This window comes from Podarcis raffonei, chromosome 12 (assembly GCF_027172205.1).
Source record: "Podarcis raffonei isolate rPodRaf1 chromosome 12, rPodRaf1.pri, whole genome shotgun sequence".
Classification (NCBI taxonomy): Eukaryota; Metazoa; Chordata; class Lepidosauria; order Squamata; family Lacertidae; genus Podarcis; species Podarcis raffonei.
In genome coordinates, this window is record NC_070613.1 from 11004933 (window position 1) to 11025256 (window position 20324).

The 20324-nt window shown below is 42.1% G+C and overlaps 1 protein-coding gene across 6 annotated transcripts in view; it reads left to right on the top strand.

The window, feature by feature from the left end:
- The first annotated feature begins 15143 nt into the window (after nucleotides 1–15143).
- The window catches only part of GALNT11 (polypeptide N-acetylgalactosaminyltransferase 11), a 30961-nt gene continuing 25780 nt past the window's right edge, over nucleotides 15144–20324 (top strand). For 4 of the 6 annotated variants that reach the window (XR_008333017.1, XR_008333016.1, XR_008333015.1 and 1 more), the window contains exon 1: nucleotides 15145–15382. The gene's annotated coding sequence lies outside the window, so the exon portion shown is untranslated. Of the gene's footprint in view, nucleotides 15383–15787; nucleotides 16022–18582; nucleotides 18660–20324 lie in introns of those variants that run through there. The other 2 variants (XM_053410555.1, XM_053410556.1) reach the window with 2 other exon arrangements.

The following is a 20324-nucleotide window of genomic DNA, read 5'->3' on the forward strand; positions in this document are numbered from 1 at the left end:
GCCCAAAAGGAAGGCCTCTGGTTTCTTTACAAAGGTAAATTTAAGTACCTTCTTCAGTTCATTATAGATCGTTTCCCAGTAAGCCTTAAACCTTGGGCAAGTCCGCCAAAGATGAAAGAATGTTCCCTCAGCTTCTTTACATTTCCAACACTTGTTGTCAGGTAGGTGATAAATTTTTGCAAGCTTAACTGGGGTCATGTACCACCTGTAAATCATTTTCATAATATTCTCCTTTAAGGCATTACATGCCGTAAACTTCATACCGGTGGTCCACAACTGCTCCCAGTCAGCAAACATAATGTTATGACCTATATCCTGCGCTCATTTAATCATAGCTGATTTGACCGTTTCATCCTGTGTATTCCATTTTAACAGCAAGTTATACATTCTTGACAATATCTTGGTTTTAGGTTCTAACAATTCTATTTCCAATTTTGATTTCTCCACCTGGAAGCCAATTTTTTTATCCAAATTATAGGCCTCTCTTATTTGATAATAATGAAGCCAATCTCGCACTTTATCTTTTAATTTCTCAAAACTCTGCAATTTCAGTTTGTCACCTTCTTGCTCCAAAATTTCCCAATATTTTGGCCATTTGGCCTCCATATTGAGCTTTTTCTGAGACTTAGCTTCCATTGGCGACAGCCACCTTGGGGTTTTACTTTCCAACAAGTCTTTATATCTTATCCAGACATTGAACAATGCTTTCCTGACAATATGGTTTTTAAATGCTTTATGTGCTTTAACCTTGTCGTACCACGTAAAATCCTCTTTTTCATTACCTTCTATTATAAAGAGAGCTGCCAATATCAGGCATAATTTGCAACTGATTGTACTTTATGTATTTTCTGTCAAAAATTGCAGCTCTCTCAAAACGCCCCCACACATTTGCCTCTTGATAAACATTTTCTACACTTATTTTGATTGCATTTCTGAAAGCTGTGTGAACATGAGACTTCATAACAGCCTTACCTACCAGATTCAAACTTGTCTCTGAGAACTGCCTACATAAAGATCCTGACAAACATACAGCTTGCTTGACAAACATGTGGAAAACATTATACCACATCACGGCAGATTGGGTCATGTGCCAAGCTGAGCAAATCTGAGATAGGCAGTTCTGTCTCCCTCTGCTTGCTGCAGGCTGCGCGAATGGGCCTCTGGAATCACAGGGTAGAAGCTCAAACCAATATGTGCAAGAAGAGCTTAATAGCAGCAATTTCAATACAGCTGATGGAAAACTGATTTGGATTTAGGATGCCAGGAGGACTGACACTTCCAACCTGTGTGCTTGCTTCTGCATCCTGCAACACCCACTCAGCTTGCACATTTGTAAACAAACACAATATGTCCCCAATGTAAATGTTGACTTGGATTGGGAAAGGAGGGTATGGAAGAAGACCACTGAGGTGGGGTTAGGTTTATTTGAAAGCTACATTGGAAGCACTGGAAAAACCCATGCTGACATATCCTTAGCACGCAAGGTTTCCTGCAGTCCTTTGTGCATCATCCACACCAGCCCTGTGAAGCCTGCCATCATGTATCATGTTCCACCTTTTGCAGGGAGGAAACTCATGCAGAACATTAACTAACACTAGCAGAAATGGTATTGGGCTGATGTTTATGATTATTGAAAACATGGTGACATTTAAAAAATCAACAAACTGCAGGCCATCGGATTAGGCAACATATTAGACCACTAATGACACTCTTTGGCACAATTTAACTTGGTGTGGTGTTGGCTCACCCAACGGCTATTAAAGTGGCAGGCCCCATTCATTTGTAAGATGGATGCCCAGCCTGATAAGCCTTTAATGGTGCTGCTGAAGGATCAAAGAGCAAATTTCTATTCAGTCAGCTACCTGCCTCCTGCTAAGGTTTGCAAATTTCCCACTTCTGGATTTCCTGATTGTTGAAAGTTCCCTGGCTGCAGGCCAGATAAAACTGCCGTCCTTTTGAGGCACACAGTGGAACTGATAACGCCAAAGTACATGCAGCTGGGATTTTGGCAGAGTCCAAAAACTAGCCTTGATCATAAATAAACACAAGAAAAATTCCTGGATGCCAAGGTCCAGGTTTGGGGCAAGTCCCCTTTGGTGAGAGAACCCCAGGAGAGATTTAAAACCACAAAATGTGTAGCAAAGCAAAGCAGTGAAGTATAGGCTGTGAGACCTTTAAAATGTTCCCTTTAAAATTAGTTCAAAAATAGTTCCCTCTTCCCCCGGCATGGGAACAGACTGCACGTAAAGTAAGTTAAAAGTTGCTTACAAACTATCCAAAGTAAGTTAAAAGTTACTTACAAACTATCCAAAGGTCAGGTTTATGTGCTTTTCCATACATCAGTCAGAAAGGTTACACTGTAGTAAAACTTAGTTTAGTTCCAAGTGGTGAAAGTTCCTAAATTATTGTTATAGGAATTCAATAATGGCTGATGAGAGCCATGCAATTTGAGCTGGAACAACTAGCTCAAACCTCTTTACATACTGAGCTTTTCAGGTTAACTGAAGAGGAACAATAGTCTTATTGCTGAGGGAAGTGGACATAGCTAAGCCTGGCCATACAGCTTACTCTATGGCATTAACCCCTTCATGCATTAATTAGACTTAAGCATGTTGGTTATATAAGGCTGGTTGTCCTTCTCAGGCAAATATAACAATTGCATGCACAATTAATGAACCACCCAGTCTCATATTGACTTGAAGGTTCTCCAGACTGTCTCTTGGTAGTAGCTTGGTCAGAATGTTGGCTGTCATTTCTATGCCAATTCAACAAGTCATTATTGTATCCCCTCACACACATAGTGGTATTTCACCCTAATGTGTTTGGTTCTTGCATGAAACTTCTCACTTTGAGAGTATGTCAGTCAGCTTTGGTTGTTGTCCATCAATCGAACAGGTTTCTGCCCACACAACCCAAAGTTAGTTGGGTTAGTAACTTAGTCCATAGCTAGTAGTCCATAGCTAGTTGGTCAATGCACACCAGTTCTCTGCATGCCTCTGTTGCACAGCTGTGCACTGTGACCCTGTGGAAGAAAAAGCTACAGATCCTTGTTCATAACTGGCCCAGGAAACAGGACCATTCCAAACATGAAAAGAACTCCATTTGCTGATTTGAAATCCTTTGTTTTTTTTCTGGCCCTGCCAGCATCTGGGAAACCCAGTTTAGGATTGCTGTCAGCTGGTAGTTTAAGTTTACAGTTTATGGTTCCCTTCAAGTTTCTAGCAACTCTTTTCCCATAAGTCCTTTACTCCCTTAGATGATCTCAGTGACCAGCTTGGGACACACAGGCTAAGGCATTCCTTAAGCTTCTTGAAAGAAAGGAGTGCAATAAAGAAAAACAAATATGAACACAGCCAAAATATATAGAGCAAAGAGGCAGGCACAGAGAGCAACAGGGCCTGCTGCAGTTGAACTCTCCCCCCACAGCCAACCTTGGTTATTGTATCATTTGTTTTAGTCCCTTAAGACTGTAAAGTGCCTTGGCAGAAATAAGGCATGTAAATGGAAAAAGTAAATGGACAGACCATACATATGTAGAATGCTCTGGGGCTCGCTTCTAAACAGCTGCTGCGCAGAAATAAATAAAAAGCAGAAGAATGAGCATAGCCTGGAATAAGGGCCCATTTGTACATTCACCCTGGGTTTATTTTTAAATTGATTTATGTTACTCCCCACCCACACAGAGCAATGGAACATGACATCCTTGCTCATCATGACACTTTTAGAACACTAACGAAAAGTGGCTTCATCTGCTGTTCACTTTTGCCATGAACAGAAGTGTAACTTACTTACTTTCTTTCTTTCTTTCTTTCTTTCTTTCTTTCTTCGGAGGCATAGTGTTCAGATATGCATATTTTACATCAGGGGTGAAGAATCTCTGGATGTTGTTGGATTCCATCATACCAAGTTGATGTGGGTTGGATTCTAACAACATCTTCTGGTCCACAGCTTCCCCATGATACAGAGCATCATCTAGAGCAACCTTTCTCAACCTTGGGTCCCCATAAGATCATCCTGATCTACCAGAACCAGTATTCAGGGATGATGGGAGTTGTAGTCAAACAACATCTGGGGTCCCAAGGTTGAGAAAGGCTGATATATATATAGAGAGAGAAATCCTGAAGTTAATGCGAGAAAAAAATCTTAGTTGTTAATAAACCAAGTGGGATGGTGGGTCAGCCCAGAAAGACCAAGCATTCCACATAACAATTTTGCACCATTCCTTAGGTTATGACTCTAGCTGCATTATCACCTTAGGTGTTATTGATAATGTATGCATTTATGGCGTATGCATTTACCTACAACACATTTTTGACCAGTCAAATATAGAGCTCAGTATAAACAGTGAGTAGTAACAAAATGACAACCATGATTATTGGTAGTTTCATTATATAAAGGATTGGGAATTTTTAAATGTAGTAGCTTCTGTCAATTACTGTTGGTAGAAACAAGAAATAATGAAAGAAAATGAATTATGATTCATAAGTTTTAAAAAATAATAATTATGCCTTGGCAGATAGGAAGATTAGGGCAAAAGAATTAGATACCTGCACAGCGGACTCAGAGATTTAATATGTATATTTTATATGAGAATTACCTATTATCCTATGTAGCAAAGAATGTTAGATTTGATGGTGGTTTTATTGTATAAGTAGTGATTTCTGATGTTTTTGGATTATGCCTTTGGCTAGGGCAATAAAGTTTATGTTGATGAATTATGGTATCAGTTTTGCAGCCGAAGTGATGTGTCCAAATATCGATAATTTGAGCAGTGGCGCCCACTGCAACGTTGTGCCTTCTCAACTTACCGTAAATCTGATGTACAGCCCTTCTCTTAAGCACTGAGATAGGCAGAAACCCATTCTTACTGTTTGCAGTTGAGGGGCTAGGTGCAGTGCTGATTGGTTGGCACTTGTAACAATCATGACAACATCTCCACTCCTCCAGAGCAGGTTTTCAAGCTTACAAATACTGTAATACACTGGGGATTTTGCAACAAATAAGACAGCTAGTGAAAGTCTTTAATCACCTGACTTCTGTAATGTAGGTTACACTAGTAAGATGAAACAGTAACTGGTTTTATTAGCTTTTGCTACATAGTTTTTTAGTTTGGAACCACTCCTAAAAAAAAAGGCTGCTTTGAGCATGCTCGGTTCCAACTTTTCTCAATAAACACTTTAGTGTTTTCGCCACCAGGTGGCAACCACATAAATGTATATTACAAGTATGTGGGAGGAAAAAAAGGTGGACAGTCTCATGGCCAGCTCTACTATTAGGTAGAATGAGCAGCTGCCTCAGGCAGCAGAGGCTCAGAGTGGGGTCAGTCAGTCCTCTAAGCTAGCTAGATGTCCTCAGGTGCAATGGAGGACATGTGGTGAAGTAAAATTCAATTACCACAATGGTCAGTTTCCTATACACACAATGCCATATTGTGCTTCACTTCAGACAGAAAAATGAATTGATTTCGGTTGTCCCTGCAATAGCTGACCCTTGATTTTCCCATATGAGGGGAAACTGAAGAGGAAATCAGCTTTGGATTGAGAGACAATTATCCTTTGCATATTTGTTGTATTGCTACTTGAAATTCAATCAGCATATACCAGCTTCTTTTCTAGCATTCAGAAAAAGACAACAAAACACTGTTCATCTTCCTCGGGTGAAGTTCTGCTTCATTTAACTCACTTGCAGAATTCTAATTAAAACAAGATCAGACAGCTTTTTTTTTTTAAACATTCCATCTTCTTACCAAAAAAATCCGTCACCACTTCAATATGGTATAGTGAAAATTCAATCTACCAGAACAAAGCTTAATCATACCAAGTCTTTCCACCCACAAAACACACACACATCACTGAAAATGAGGCCCTTAGCAACAGGCAGCATTGAGGCATGATTCTTTCTTTCTTTCTTTCTTTCTTTCTTTCTTTCTTTCCTTTCACAGATCCCCCCCCTATAAGGAACAGCTATATCCAAATCTACCTATAGCCCTGGGTGTAATGCTTATGTCAGTTTCATACCACCTTGACAGCCATGGCTTCTCTTAAAGAAACTTGAGAATCATAATTTGGAATGGATGTTTAGAATTATTTGTAGGAGACCCTTAGTGCTTCACAGATAACTACTTTCCCTAGGGTTTCATTCATTCATTCATTTAACAAAATGAATATTTTGCTTACTAGAACAAAATACCTCTAAGCAATTTACAAGAGACAAGCGAAAATATTCATTTAAAATACTACTAAAAAAATCAAACATTAAAAACAAGTTGTGTAATAAAATATAATCTGGGATAGCTCAGTCGGTAGAGCATATGAAAAGATTATATGTTTATTTGTGAAACATCCTTAAAACTAATTTTGATTTTTCCTAATCACGTTAATATTGAGCTTCAATGGGGGTTAGGAAGGATATATTCACAACAGGAGTAACTAGTTTCAGCTAGCATGTGATGATATGGACGCATAGGACCCTGTATAAGGATAGTAAAATAATGCATAAGGTGATGTCCATAACAGGAAGATACATCTCTAGACCAAGCCTAAAAAAAACCCTAATGTGTAGACATATATAGCAACCCTGCTATGTCCCCTAATACCCTAAATGCAAATTAGGAGACATGCTACAAAACCTTTCTTCTCAGTAGGATTGGTGAACTATCTCTTGCTGTGGGTAGGGTCAGGGGGCAATAGTAATAAGTTGAGGTCAGAAAACTTTTGTGCTTGCATCCATCCATCCGATATTCCAGGTGCCATGAACACCTCCAGGTTGATTGTCCCCACCCTCCTTAGCTATGTTAGCAGGAGCAACCCCACAATATGTATTTATGCTCATATCTTTGTGAGCTGTTCTCAGTAAAGTAGCTTAATTACTTTGCTACTGCAAAGAAGACACTCTCCTTCTGCGCCCTCATTAATAGCAGTTTCTTGACATATCTAGGACTGATTTTAAGGTTTAAAACCTGCAAGAAGGGAGAGAAGGGGCCTTAAAATTGGCCACCCTCACTTAGTATTTGGGCAGCAGATTGTGGTTGTGCTTCCCTTCCAATTTAGTATTCACTCCCTGCTTTTCCAATGCTGGATTTATAACTTGTGTTCACACAACATTATCCAAAAGGCATATTATCTCGGCAATATTGCTGGCACAAGCTATAACTGTGTCCTTATATTATCATTTCTTTAAAAAAGAATCATTAGCATTTTGGAGCATATATATTTATTTTAACAAGAGCCAAATGCCAGCACTCAACCTATTTTTTCCCACATGGTTTCTCTGTCACAGAAGTGTTGAGCAATCTCCTCCACTTTTGAACTTACCAAATTAAACACCGGGTTTTTCCTCTTTGAAATTTACAGGCAGCCTTGTTTTTGAGTTCCTTTACATATCAGATCTTCATGCAGCTCTATAATCTCATGGGCCTATGCACCTTTTTCCCTGCATCTTTGTTATGAAAAAATTAACACACACACGCTGAGCTGTTGGCAATGGCTCAGTACTTGTTAGATGCCTTGATTAAACATCTAGACTCTAGCGGCCTTTCTCAACCTGTGGGTCCCCAGATGTTGTTGAACTACAACTCCCATCACCCATTGCTAGCAAGGCCAGAGCTCAGGGATGATGGGAGTTGTAGTCCAACAACATCTGGGGACCCACAGGTTGAGAACCACTGCGAGGGTTTATTTTGTAGCGATTATAAAGGGAGTGCCCTGGGAGTTTTCTTGCTCAAAGAGCACAAGAGAAAAGGGGGGGGGGGGAAATGAGAGAGTTTAGATCAAATATTATGATACCATAAGCTGGTCAATAATTAGCTTTCATGTAATTCCAACTTGGGCTCTGCCTTACAAGGACACATGTTAATATGTAATTAAGTATTTTTTTAAAGTGTATTCAGTGCAGAGTTAAGGCGTAAAGTTGGAACAATTCAAATATTTAAAAAGCACATTTCTGTTGATGTTTTGTTTCTATGGAGTTGTAATTTTATGGTGAAAATTAATAAATAGATTCTTTAAAAATAAAAACAAAAATAAATGCAACATTACATATATATTTTTCTGTGCCATCCATGGCCAGCCTGGCTGCTTTAATTCTGCACTAAGAAACAAAGTAGTTAAAAAAAAACAACTACCCCAAACAGACTAAGTTTTTTCTGTCGAACCTACTACTACCTTCATGTTTATCCTTAAAGACCAGGGAGGCTATGCACTTGCCTCTGATCTATGTTCCAGAAAATTATCAAGTTTGCTCCAACACAGATGTCTTAACACTTGGCACCTGAACCCATGTCAGCAAGAACCTCTGCCAACAGCAGGAGTTACCTGCAGGGCTTGGGAGAGACAAAGCAGATCTGCTGATAGTAGCACTGAAATCTTTCAGTCTAGGCAGGTTCTGAAACAGCAAAAAGCTGGAATGGCACAGTCGCTGCTCTTTCCTGCATCATTATTGTGGAGCCAACAATAACCCTCCTCTTGGATTATACCCCAGAGAAGGCCAACTAGCAAAACCAACAGGAGGAAACCAAAGACCATGAATAAAATGCTGCTGGCAGCCATACCAAACCGCAGCTCTCTGTGATCTCAGTGTGTGTGTGTGTGTGTGTGTGTGTGTGTGTGTGTGTGTGTTTCACCAAGTGACACAGGATATGGGGTAGGCAGGAGTAGCTCCAGGCTGGCAGAACAGAGAGCAAATCTTTAGGTTGTGTAGCTGCATGGGTGAGCAGCTGGAATGATTAGGCAATGGATTCTGCTTTCCAAAATATCAATTTCAGCCATAATGTTAACCATACACATGAAGCTACATTAGGCAGAATCTGACTCAGGCCATTGGTACATCTAGCCTAGTATTGTCTATGCTGACAAGCAACAACATTCAAAGGTCTCAGAAAAAGATGTCTTCCTAGATACCTTTACACCAACCTTCTCCAACTAGGTGCCCTCCAGATGTTTTGGTCTACTCCAAGACTGGGGGGGGGGGCTACTTGAAATCAGGAATCAAACATGGGAACTTCTGCATGCAAAGGATGTGTTTCAGCCCACCCCCTTGTTTTTGTGTTGCAAGCAGAATTAATAGGCTAAAGAGGGACCTGCCACAAAATATTGCAGATTACATGCTTGAAGGGGATAGTCGCTGGCATTCATCTGTCTCAAGAGACTGCAGCCCTAGCACACAACCCAAGAGATTGGGGAGTGATATTGTGCCTGGTTGTCCTTGAGACACTCTGCAGACACCTTGAATGTGGAGTTTTAGAAAGCAGAGATTGGTGCATGCCTGGGGATGTTTGCTGCACCAACAAGCACAAAACAACCCCTCTGCAGCACCACAAATCCAATTTAATGGTGTAAGTTTGGGAAGGGTCAATCACTTTTCCTACCTGGGCAGCTATCTTTCCACAAGAGCCAACACTGATGCCAAAATCCAGCATCACCTGAGCTCTGTGAGTGCAACTTTCTCCTGATTGAAGTGCAGAGTGTTTGAGGACTGGGACATTTGCAGGGAAACCAAAATGCTTGTTTACAAAGCTATTGTACTACCAACCTTACTGTATGCTTGTGAAGCATGGACCACTTCTAAATGCCATCTCCAACTCCTCGAAATATTCCATTAATGGTGTCTCAAAAAAAAAATTTCACATCATTTGGGAAAGCGAACTAATGTTAGTGTACTAGAAGAAGCAAAGATCACCGGTGTCAAAGTAATGATTCTTCAACATTAACTTTGTTGGACTGGTCATGTTGTTCAGATGCCTGATTATTGTCTTCCAAAGCAACTACTCTATTCCCAACTCAAGAATGGAAAGTGAAATACTGATGGACAACAAAAGAGGTTTAAAGACACTCTCAAGACAAATCTAAAAAAATGTAACGTAAGTACTGATAAATGGGAAACACTAGCCTCTGAGTGCTCCAATTGGAGAACAGCCTTTACCAAAGGTGTTGTGGACTTTGACGAAGCCTGAACAGGGCAAAAAGGAGAAACAAGCCAAGAGGAAGACACGTTTGGCAAACCCTCACCGTGATCAACTCCCACCCAGAAACTTATGTCCCCACTGTGGAAGGATATGTGGATCCAAAACTGGCCTCCATAGTCACTTATGGACTCACTGTTAAGACTGTGCTCATGGAAGACACACATACTCGGCTATGTGTGATTGCCAAAGAAGAAGAGAAGAAAGAAGCTTGCATGAGTCATGTGTGCAGAGGATCCAAGGCACACCGTTTTTGCATGATTTCCCCTCAGTGGGACTGGTCTTTTAGGGCAAATGGGATACTGCCCCACCAACCAGCCTGCCTTCTTACTTACTTACTCTCAGCCCAAGGGTGGCAGCATTGAATGCCAGCTTCCTCCTCCTTCATCCCAGCATTTTCCTTGTAGAACTCACCAGGGAGGAGAGCGGCAACAAAAGTAGAATTAGTTGGCTCCAGCTTGTCATTGGCTTCGGCTCCACCTGCTGCCAGGGTCCCAGTCCCCCACTCTACCGGTGCCAAGAGGTACCAGCTGCCACTGCTTTCAGCACATCTCAGGAGCTGAACAGCAGACAGGCAATTGCTTTTATGGTTTGACCCATAAGAAATGGGTCGCAGAAATTTTAAAGTGTTATTTTGGGTACTTTGCAATGGTGAAGGGAAAAAAGGATGATTCATCCTGTTTCACTCAGGCTACATCAGAGCTGCTCTGTGGAAGAGAAACCCATTAGTACTTCAGCTTGAGTGGATCTCACTTAACATGCACCTAGTAAGACCAGAGCCGTCGCTTGCTGATATTGTGCCCCTGGCAAAACTGTCCAGATTACACCCCCTTGCCACGGACAAATTAGCACTTCTTTCCGCCTCTTCTCCAACCCTCCCCCACTCAATTCACCCTCTATTAAAACCTTTTCTTATGAGGCAATAATTGATATTTTTATTTATAGAGATATTTTTGGACATATTTTGTAGCCAATTTTGCCCCCCACCTGCACCCCTGGTGGGGGGGGGGAGGCACTCACCACTGCCTAGCTACGGCCCTGAATAAAGCTGGAGTGCTGCAGGCAGTATGGAAAAAACACACACACCAAAATGCAACCTTAGGAGGAAGCCACAAAGTTTCCAGAATAATTTTTAAAGCTGTGATTATGTAGTTGCAGAGGAACTCCAGGCATTAATGGGACAATAAGAGCTATCAACGCAGAACTTTCTCTTAGCTCATGATCAGCCTCCTTCTGTGCTGTGTTGCTTTGGAGGTCCACCTAGTGGATATATCAGGGGTGGCATCTTACCAAAGATGGAAGAGAAGAGTATTTATTGCATGTGAGATTGGTGGAGCAGTGGCAAATTTTTGAAGTGCAAAGCCTCATAACAACAGGAAAGTAATACTGCAACTTTGTGATGATGATATGACACAGGGATAGTCAATGTGGCACCCTTCGGATGTTGATGCACTACAACTCATCATCCTTGACTGTTGGTCATGTTAGGTGGTCTTCGTTTACTCTCACAAGCAGTGGCGAATTTTGGGCTCTCAAATTCTACTCCATTGTTGTGGCACCCCCTGCAGCATGGTGCCCAGTGCCCAAACTGGTCACACTACCCTAAAATTGTCATCACAAGCCAAGAGGGGCAAGGAGCAAGAGGACATCGGGACCACCTCATTCCTGCAAGAATCCTGTCCACATCTTCAGGTTGCACCAATTGAAAGTGGCCCCACAGCTCATGAGCAGCTGGCACTCTGAACACCTTCACTGTATCCATTGCAACTGGGGCATCAAAGGCAGCATGGATGCAAGCAGGTTTATCCTAAAAATAACTCACAAATGAGTTGCATTTATTAGAGGGGCACATTGCTCCAATTTCCAGACTGAATCTAACTAGTCCACGCACCATCCAAAACAGCTCTGCAGGGCAGTTCACTGAGGAGGCAATGATGGCAGAAAAATCCTGCCTTTATGTAGTCCTCTTAATCGGGCAGCCCTTATATAGTTCCCTTAATTGCCTGCGCTTTCATTACGCGGCTTGGGATCCAAGTCTCTTAAGGACTGCCTTCCTTCCTGTACATAAATTACATCTTTGTAAACTGCTTTGAGGGTTTTTTTTACAATCAAGCGGTATACAAATTTTGTGAAAAAAATAAAATAACAAATAAATCTTCAAAGGCCCTTCTCTGGGTTCCCCAGTCTCCTGAAGCCAGCTAGCTGCAGACTGGAGAGAAGTCATTTTCTGTGAACATAGAATTGTAGAGGTGGAAGGGACCACGGGGGTCATCTAGTCCAACTCCCTACAATGAGGGAATCTTTCACCCAACATGGGGCTCGAACCCACAACCCTGAGATTAAGAGTCTCATGCTCTACTGACTGAGTGGCATCCTGCCTTTGGAATGCACTTCCCAGGGAGGCCCTCTTGGTGCCATACTTTTTGAAACTTTTGATACCATCTGGATTGGGGGCAGAGTCCTGCCTCTGTTGAGCCTTTGGGTGTTGTCAATTGTAATACGGTATCTATATTGTGTGTTGTTAAAGTTTTCAGTCGCTTTGATTGTTTGCAAGCTGCTCTGGGAGTCAAAATACTAAAAGGCAGGCCATAAAATAAAGTAATACATGTACACAAATCCACCAGAGGGCTAAATCTGGATGGAACAGATCTCAGCTTTCTGAGTTAAGCCAATGCTAGATGGTTCAAGATCATTTTATTCTTATTTATGCTTGATTCTGCATAGGGGATGGGGTTAGGAAGAAACAGGTGGGACTTCAGGCCCTACCAAGGGTAAGGGCTGGGGGGGACATGGTCCCACTCACCCTTTCTTAGTTCATTGGGACAGCATTCTGTCTTGCATGCAGAAGGTCCTGGGTCTAATCTGTCATATCTAACCAGGATGAAAATATCCCTATCTGAAAGCCTTGAGAGCTGCTGCTAGGTAGTATTGATGGTACTGAGATACATAGATCAGTGGTCCAACTCAGCACGAGGCAGCTTACTATGGTCCTCAAATATGCAATACCAGGCCCCAAGCCTCTGAACCAGGAAAGATGGATTAAGAATACCGTACCCACGACGCAACTCCTTCAAAAATGCTGCTTTCTTGCTTTTGTACCAGGAAAACAGTCCAGCAAAGCAAAAGGTGGCTTCCAACAGAGAGAATGTTGTGGTTATTAAGGACAAATTGTACATGCTTTATATTATTGCTTTCTTTCTAAAAGGCTCTGAGCATATTGGAGGCGGTTTGTGCCTTAGCAACTTATCTAACACACATTGCCCTCGAGGTGCTGAACAGTTAACAGATGGAAACACTGAAATGTTCTGCCCTCTAGAAACTGTGCAGGAGGTTAAGTGTAAGAGATTAGTGGGGGGAGTGGCTCTTTATTCCCATTAATTAATACAGTTTCTTGAATTGCATGTGTTCCTAAGCTGCCTGAGCATAAGAGCATTAAAAGCATGCATTCTGAGCAAACACTGCCTTCTGAACAAGATTAGGGTCCCTGCAACACCCAATTAATGTGGGTGCTGTCAAGCCAAGCTAGATTAAGCCATGTGGAGAACAGCCTATCTGCTATGGAATCTTATGAAATGTTTAAACTGCTTGACATTTAGTACTTTTTTCACAACAACAGATTCGCTTCTTAGGTTTACTAATTATCATTATGAAAAAATAATCATGGTCTTTCAAATAACCTATGCCACAAAGGCATCCGCCCCCCAAAAACATTCACAACATTTAAGACGAGTGTTTTCTAAAGTTGTGAGAATGGAGGCGTACTTTTTGTTGATTAAAACTCTGCCTCCACATGATGTAGATCAATAGCTGAGCTCGTTCGCAGACCCTTAAATTTTATTTTTCATGCTTACGAATGAAAAACTTACATTGAAAAACTTATTAGATGAGACCAACCTGGTTGGGATTTGTCTGTCTTGGGAGACAGTGGAAAAGTGTGCCTTCAGGGGTGAAGTTCGAGAGTTACAGCACCTGCTATGGCTATAGAGACCGATATGGGAGAGAAGTGTTTTGTTGCAGCTGGGGCAGATGAAGGTGCTGGTGCAGATACAGTATGCCCAGGCGTTTCTTCTTTCTGTGCTCCTCCTCTGGTCACTGTTGTGGATACATGACCTGACCAATTGTCTCCAGGCACTGTGATCATCTTGCAAGGGATTCCCACAGGGTGGGGGATGTTGCCAGCCTTCATGTCACATTTGCATACATCTTTGTAATGCCAATTGGTCTGCCAATGGGCCTGGTGACTGAAGCCAGCATTCTATAAAGTATGTCCTTGGGGATCCTGCCATTCTGAGACAGGAGTGTGAATACGCTGGGAGAGCACATCTTTCTTTGAGACTCTCTCCTGCCACGTGATGTCCTGACACAGTGCATGTGGGAAATTGGCATCACCATCAACCTGATACAGGAAGTCTCACCACAAGAAAGAAACCACATCTATCACACTAGGGAAGAGAGCACAGAACTGGAGATTAGGGGTTGCTGCAAAGGAAGATGAATGCCACACCCAGCAACCACAATAGTCTCCTCAAGCCTTTGAAGTCATTTTTACCGATGCAATTGAAGTTGGTTTTATCCTGTTCACAGCCACTTTCTCTCTCTTTGTGTTGGTGGCATAGAAAGAAATAAATAAAGAGTTGCTGCCCTCCCCTGTCAGAATCCGGCCCCCAAAGCTGTCATTATGATGGAATCTGGCCCCCAAGGAGAAAAGCCATTTCTCACCTCAGGGCCGGAGGCGTAAACAGCCAAAAAGACGATATATAAAACAGCATTATAAACTATTAGAAGAGTACTTGACCTCCTTAATATGCAGAAAAATAAACAAGAGTGGATATTTCTTTCTTTCTCTATTTCCAATTCATGCAACTCTGGGAGAGTTTCTTTTGCGTTATTACTTCACGTGCGGTGCACCAGCCACATTTTCAAAAGCACCCTTGGGTTGAAACCAAAGCCGTGGGCTGGGCCGGATCTCCCGCCTGCCTGCCTTAAAACTTGCCTGTCCCGCCGCCCGAGGGAGAGCGCGGCGGGGGAGGGGAAGCAGGCAGCAAACAGCCCTGCCTCTCGTGTCATGGCGACGCGCACCGCACGCACGCACGCTCGCGCCTGCGAAGAAGCGAGCGGGACGTCACGTGGCCGACCGTGCCCACTAAGCGGCCGCGGCGGCGCTGCTCGCGGAGGAGCGGTTTGTTCTCCCCCCCACCTCACCCGCTTCCCTGCTCCTCCGGCTCCCTCCCACCTTCCCGCTGACGGTTGGTGCCTCGCGCCGCTGCCCACCCCCCTCACGCGCTCCCCTCAGAGAGCCGTTGCCGCCAGCGCGCCTCTCTCTCTCTCTCCCTCAGGTGAAGAGGATGGTGGCGGTTCCGCCGAGTCGCGCTCCTGAGCCCCGTCGACCTCCAGCAGCCGCGTCGCACGGTGGCCACAACGCGGGTGAGTCTGAGGGTACCGGCTGCGGCAGCAGAGACCTCCTCCCCGCCTCAGGAAAGCGCCCTGAGGCGCCCGGCTGGGCTTTTTGTGCGGACGCCAGGCCTGTTCCCATTGAATGGGGGAGCCGCGTCGGCCCCTCTCGCCTTTCTCCTACCCCCGCCAGCAGCATTCCTCCTCTGGAGTCTCCTCTTCCGTGCCACGCTCGCTGCAAAGTCAGTCAGCCCGTGAATTAACGTCCTGCTTCTCCCCGCCCCTGTCAGTGTTTAAATGTTAACCGCATCCTCCAACGTTCTTTTACGGAACATACCTAACTTAGCAAACGAAGGACGGTTTGGGGTGCGCGCGCGCGCGCTCTTGTGTTTTGTGTCCGGCTAACCTGGGAGTCAGCGCCCGTGGGACCTAGGCGTGTGTAAGACGTGCAAGGAATTGCGCTGAATCTCGCTGAGCGAGGAGAAACTTGACAGGGAGGGGCCGGGGAGAGACAGACGCTGACTCGGGAGCCTGATAATCTAAATTCCGAAAGTGGGAATAGACGAAGGAGGGAGGGAATCGGTTCTTTCCTCCCGTTTCGGAGAGGGCAAATCAATCAATCAATCAATCAATCAATCAGGGGGACGTGCACCTGAGGCAACAGTGCATCAGGTGAGTAAAAATATGAGCAGTTTTCGCAGGCCAGTTGTTGCCTTCCTTTTCCTCTCCTGCTTGCCGCAGTGCCAGGAGGTACCTTTTCGAGATCTCCACATGCAGGTTAGGCAGGTCCCTCTTTTGTACGCACTGTGCGATCGGGGAGGTGGAAGATCAGTATGTACAGTATGCAGAAGTGTGGGGTTGTTGTCATGGTTGTGTTCCTTTCCCTCCCACCTTTATAGGATATTGGACGTTGGGAAACTGGAGTTGAAAGATTTGTGGGTTTTTTATATATATATATATAAAACCAGCTGCTTACAAGTTCTTGCAACTAATGAGCAAGATGGTTTTGCTCCTTTGAGATGCTCTTTTGTGCTACCTAATGAATGCTTTCAGCCCGGGTCAGAATGTGGCAGTCTATAAATCGGCAGCTGAGAGAAAGCCTCAGTCCAAAACACACTTTTTCCGGGAGTAAGACCCAATTAATTCAGTCAGATTTGACACTGAGCAACCGTTAGAATTTTATTTGTTTGCTGATCATAATGTAGTGAAGAAAGTGGAACACGCATTTCTAACATGAGTTGTAGAAAAGGAGAAACAGCTGTGAACCAGAATTTCTGTATACTGAAATGTATAGCATTCTACTATGATGACCACATCATAGATTCCCTACCATTGTAAGGCAGAAGCGAATGTCATGGTGGAAGCTCTCTTCATATTTGTACAGATTTTGATGTTTAGAATTTCATCCCTGCTTCTATAGGAATGATATGTGGTAGTAATTTTTAAGTATAAGCAGGGCTTTTTTTCAGTCAGAACTCACCGGAATTCAGTTCCAGCACCTCTGAGGTGGCAGGGCACCATTGCTATTATAAGAGAACAAGGGAGGCATTTATGGTGAGTTCTGGCATCTCTTTTTCTAGAAAAATAGCACGGAGTAGAAGTATCTGAAGTAAGTTTTATTGGTAAGAGTTTCTTTAAGCCCTGGTTAGAAGTTTTGTATAGCCATGGGTTATTGCATGCTTTTAGTAGCCACAGAAAAATATTCAGTTTATTGATCAAAATATTCCTATGCACTGTAGCCTTATGCATGTCTACTGAAAACTGAATCCCATTGACTTTAGTGACACTTACTCTCAGGTAAATGTCTATAGGATTGTCACCTTAGGCATCTTTCTATTATGGAAAGTTCAAGCTTAAATAACATTGGAAATAATGTTTTAAAAACTCCCATTGTGTCATGTTATATCTGCTATGGAATGCCCTAACTCCTGAACCTTGTTGGCTGGAAAATAGCAACAGTGTGAGGTAGGAGACAGAATAGCTCCATTCTTAACATATCACATGACCTGGATTTCTGTGCTTCAATAATCCTTGCGTTTTCCTTGGCACAAGTTAGTGCGGGACAGGGAGTTGCTTTACTTTGCTCAGGAATTTAATTACTACTATGTTGTCTAGGTTAAGCAACAACAATCCTTACTATTATTTATCACAGTTACAGTGTTGAGAATTGGCAGATGATTAGGATATCAACAGTGAATCAGAAAAAAACTTTCATTTGTTTCCTTAGTATGTTGCAATTGCATCCTGTTATTGTATTGCAGACATTTGTAAAATGTGGATTTTACAGCCCCAGCGTGCATGTAGGTGAGAACAATGTATTATTATTTTTATCTTCACTGTCACTACTAGAGATGTGTTGCATAGGTAGTGCCCTTTTATTATTTTTGGGTGGTATTCTCATAACTGAAGTATTGTTCATGACTGAACAATTGTTGTGGAGAGTGTATAGAAGGATAAAGTAGGATATGGAAAGGAGAACCATTCTTCAGCCTCTGATTGCTGCAGTAATCCAGCTAAACCCTACAAAGTCTAATCTTCTGGCAGAGATGGGTTTAGTACCATGTTGATTAAGTACTAGTTATTGAAGCAGGGGATAATATAGGGAAAATTACAGAACTGACGTAGGAAAACTTATGTGGGGGCTACGTTCTAGAGATTGTGCCTAAAGCCAAAATTGTGTATAGTCAAAACATATTGGGTTTAGCGGTGGATGTGATTGCCAGTCTTTTTTTAATGTGTGTGCATGTGTATAGTTACAGTAGATGCACAAATAAATAACTGAATAAACAAATAGAGTGGTTTACAGCTGCTTTGTTAAATGTTTAGGCTTCTGCCTTCCTCAATAACCCATTTGTTATTTCAATTGGATGTTGGAAACCAATAGTACAGTTTTAAAGAGGCTTAAGATGAAACAATTTTAGCAAGACAAAAGTGGTATGCAACCATTTCTTTTTTAAAAAAGGAGAATTAAAAAAAGTGAAGGAAGCGATAGTATTGCCTCTACAGTTTCTTCATTTCCATCAGCTTACCAAAGTTATAGAATTGGGAAGTGCATTCTCTCCAAAGATGCTGTTGCTGAAACAATTCCAAACTGAGAGGGGTAAAAAAAGAGTGCAGTTCTTAAGTTATTTAAAGGCTGGTATATGCATAAATTTAAGCTAAGATTGATAGTTCACCTTAGGTAACAATCTTAGAACTTGATTTATTGATTGCATTTTTTATGACCGTTCCAGTTTTTCAGCTTTCAGAATGCGGAAGAAGCAGAAAGCCTTTGTTTTCCTGTCTTTCACTCAGTGAGGATGATGTCACAGTAAGCTAGTCTATATTTCACAACTCTATTGATGCGTTTCAACTAGATTGGAGTATTGCTCAGATTCCTCTTCTATGGTGCTAGATGGAAAATGAACATAACCTACCTTTCGCAGTAGTAGTATCATGCGTAGTCAGTTCCTTTGTTGAGTTCAAAACCTGTAAATTGGGCACCAACTTGAATAAAATATTGAGGACTGGATTAAGCTCGCACACGCTCCCTCCACTTTGTGGAGGAAAACCTCTTTTGTTTAACATTGTTTTTGTGTTTTGTTTTCTAACTTTCTTTTGATATATCTGATTGACTGCTGCCCTTTTTTTAAAAACAAAGAAAGCTAAAATTCTATGACCTCTGCTGGCATGGTGCCCAGTGCACCTGTACCTTCTGTATCTCCCAGTTGGTAACTCTGCTTGGGAGGGTTTAGAAGCTTTCACTTCAGCTTTGGGTTCTGGCTAGGTGTTTCTTCTGCTGTGAATGGTTTTAGTGGTGTTTTAAGAGACAAACCTGTCTTGATGCACCTCTTGGAAGTGGTTCCACTTTCCCTCACCTTGATCAGTTCACGGTCCTCTAGGCCTGGTCTATCAACCGTGAAATCTTTTATGTGTGCCAAGAAAAAGGTCTATCTGCCTCGCATTGAGACATGTGATCCTGTTAGGCGACATTTAACCAATCTATTATATTTCAATCCAGCAGCTTGGTCATAAAACTTTTAGTAGCTTATTCAGTCTGATCTGTGATGGTAGCCAAGTATTCTTAGCTATTGTTGTGGAAAAAATACTATAGATACTTAGAAAATTTTAGCAGTACCTATAGTAGGCTATCTTAATATATTATAAGGTTGCCTGAATATCTGTTTCACATGACTATAGACAGCTTTAATTTTCTGTTTCTTCCTAACTCTCTTGAGAATGTTACATTTCCTAAAAGCATGTATGGGTTGCATAAAAGTGTTTAGATTTAAGTTTTATATTTTGGGTAGGATAACAGACATCCTTGTTATCACCATTTAAGCCATGAGCACCTTTGTTTTCTACAAACCTTAAGCTGTTATTCTTTTAAGGCTAATCAAAGTGCTTATGTAAACCAAGGCTATTTGCCCCAATCTAGGTACCTACAGCTTTCAACTATTTGGGAGCTTGCAATTACTTTGTAACCAGACTATAGCATATTATGGCTCTTTGGAATATAGAACTGTTCAGATTTTTATTAGTCAGGTTTAATAATGAACCGCCTTTCCGTTTGTCTCATGTTTGGGGGGAAATGTTGACAGAATCCTCATGTCTGCAAAATCAGTGAAAGTTTTAGAAAAGCTATAAGTAGTTAAAACTCTGTGGAAGCAATGATGTTTAGAATGGAATATAGTCATTTCACCATAGTCAGAATTGGCAGTATCTTTCAGCTAAAAAAGAAAGAAAACATGGCAACATTCTGATGCCAAACTCAATTTTTGCACTCAGGGAATTAATTATGGGTTGTGAAATTTGTATTTCACGTTGGTAATATTTTTTACTTGAGTTGTATAAGGCACATAAAGCATGGCTTGCGGCATGGAGCAAAGACTATATGCAACATGGTATAAATCTATTTGTACCATACAAGTGTGGAAGTCAGTGCTGGACATGGGACTTGGATTCCTAAGCATCTCAGTCTTCACTTGGTAGTGGT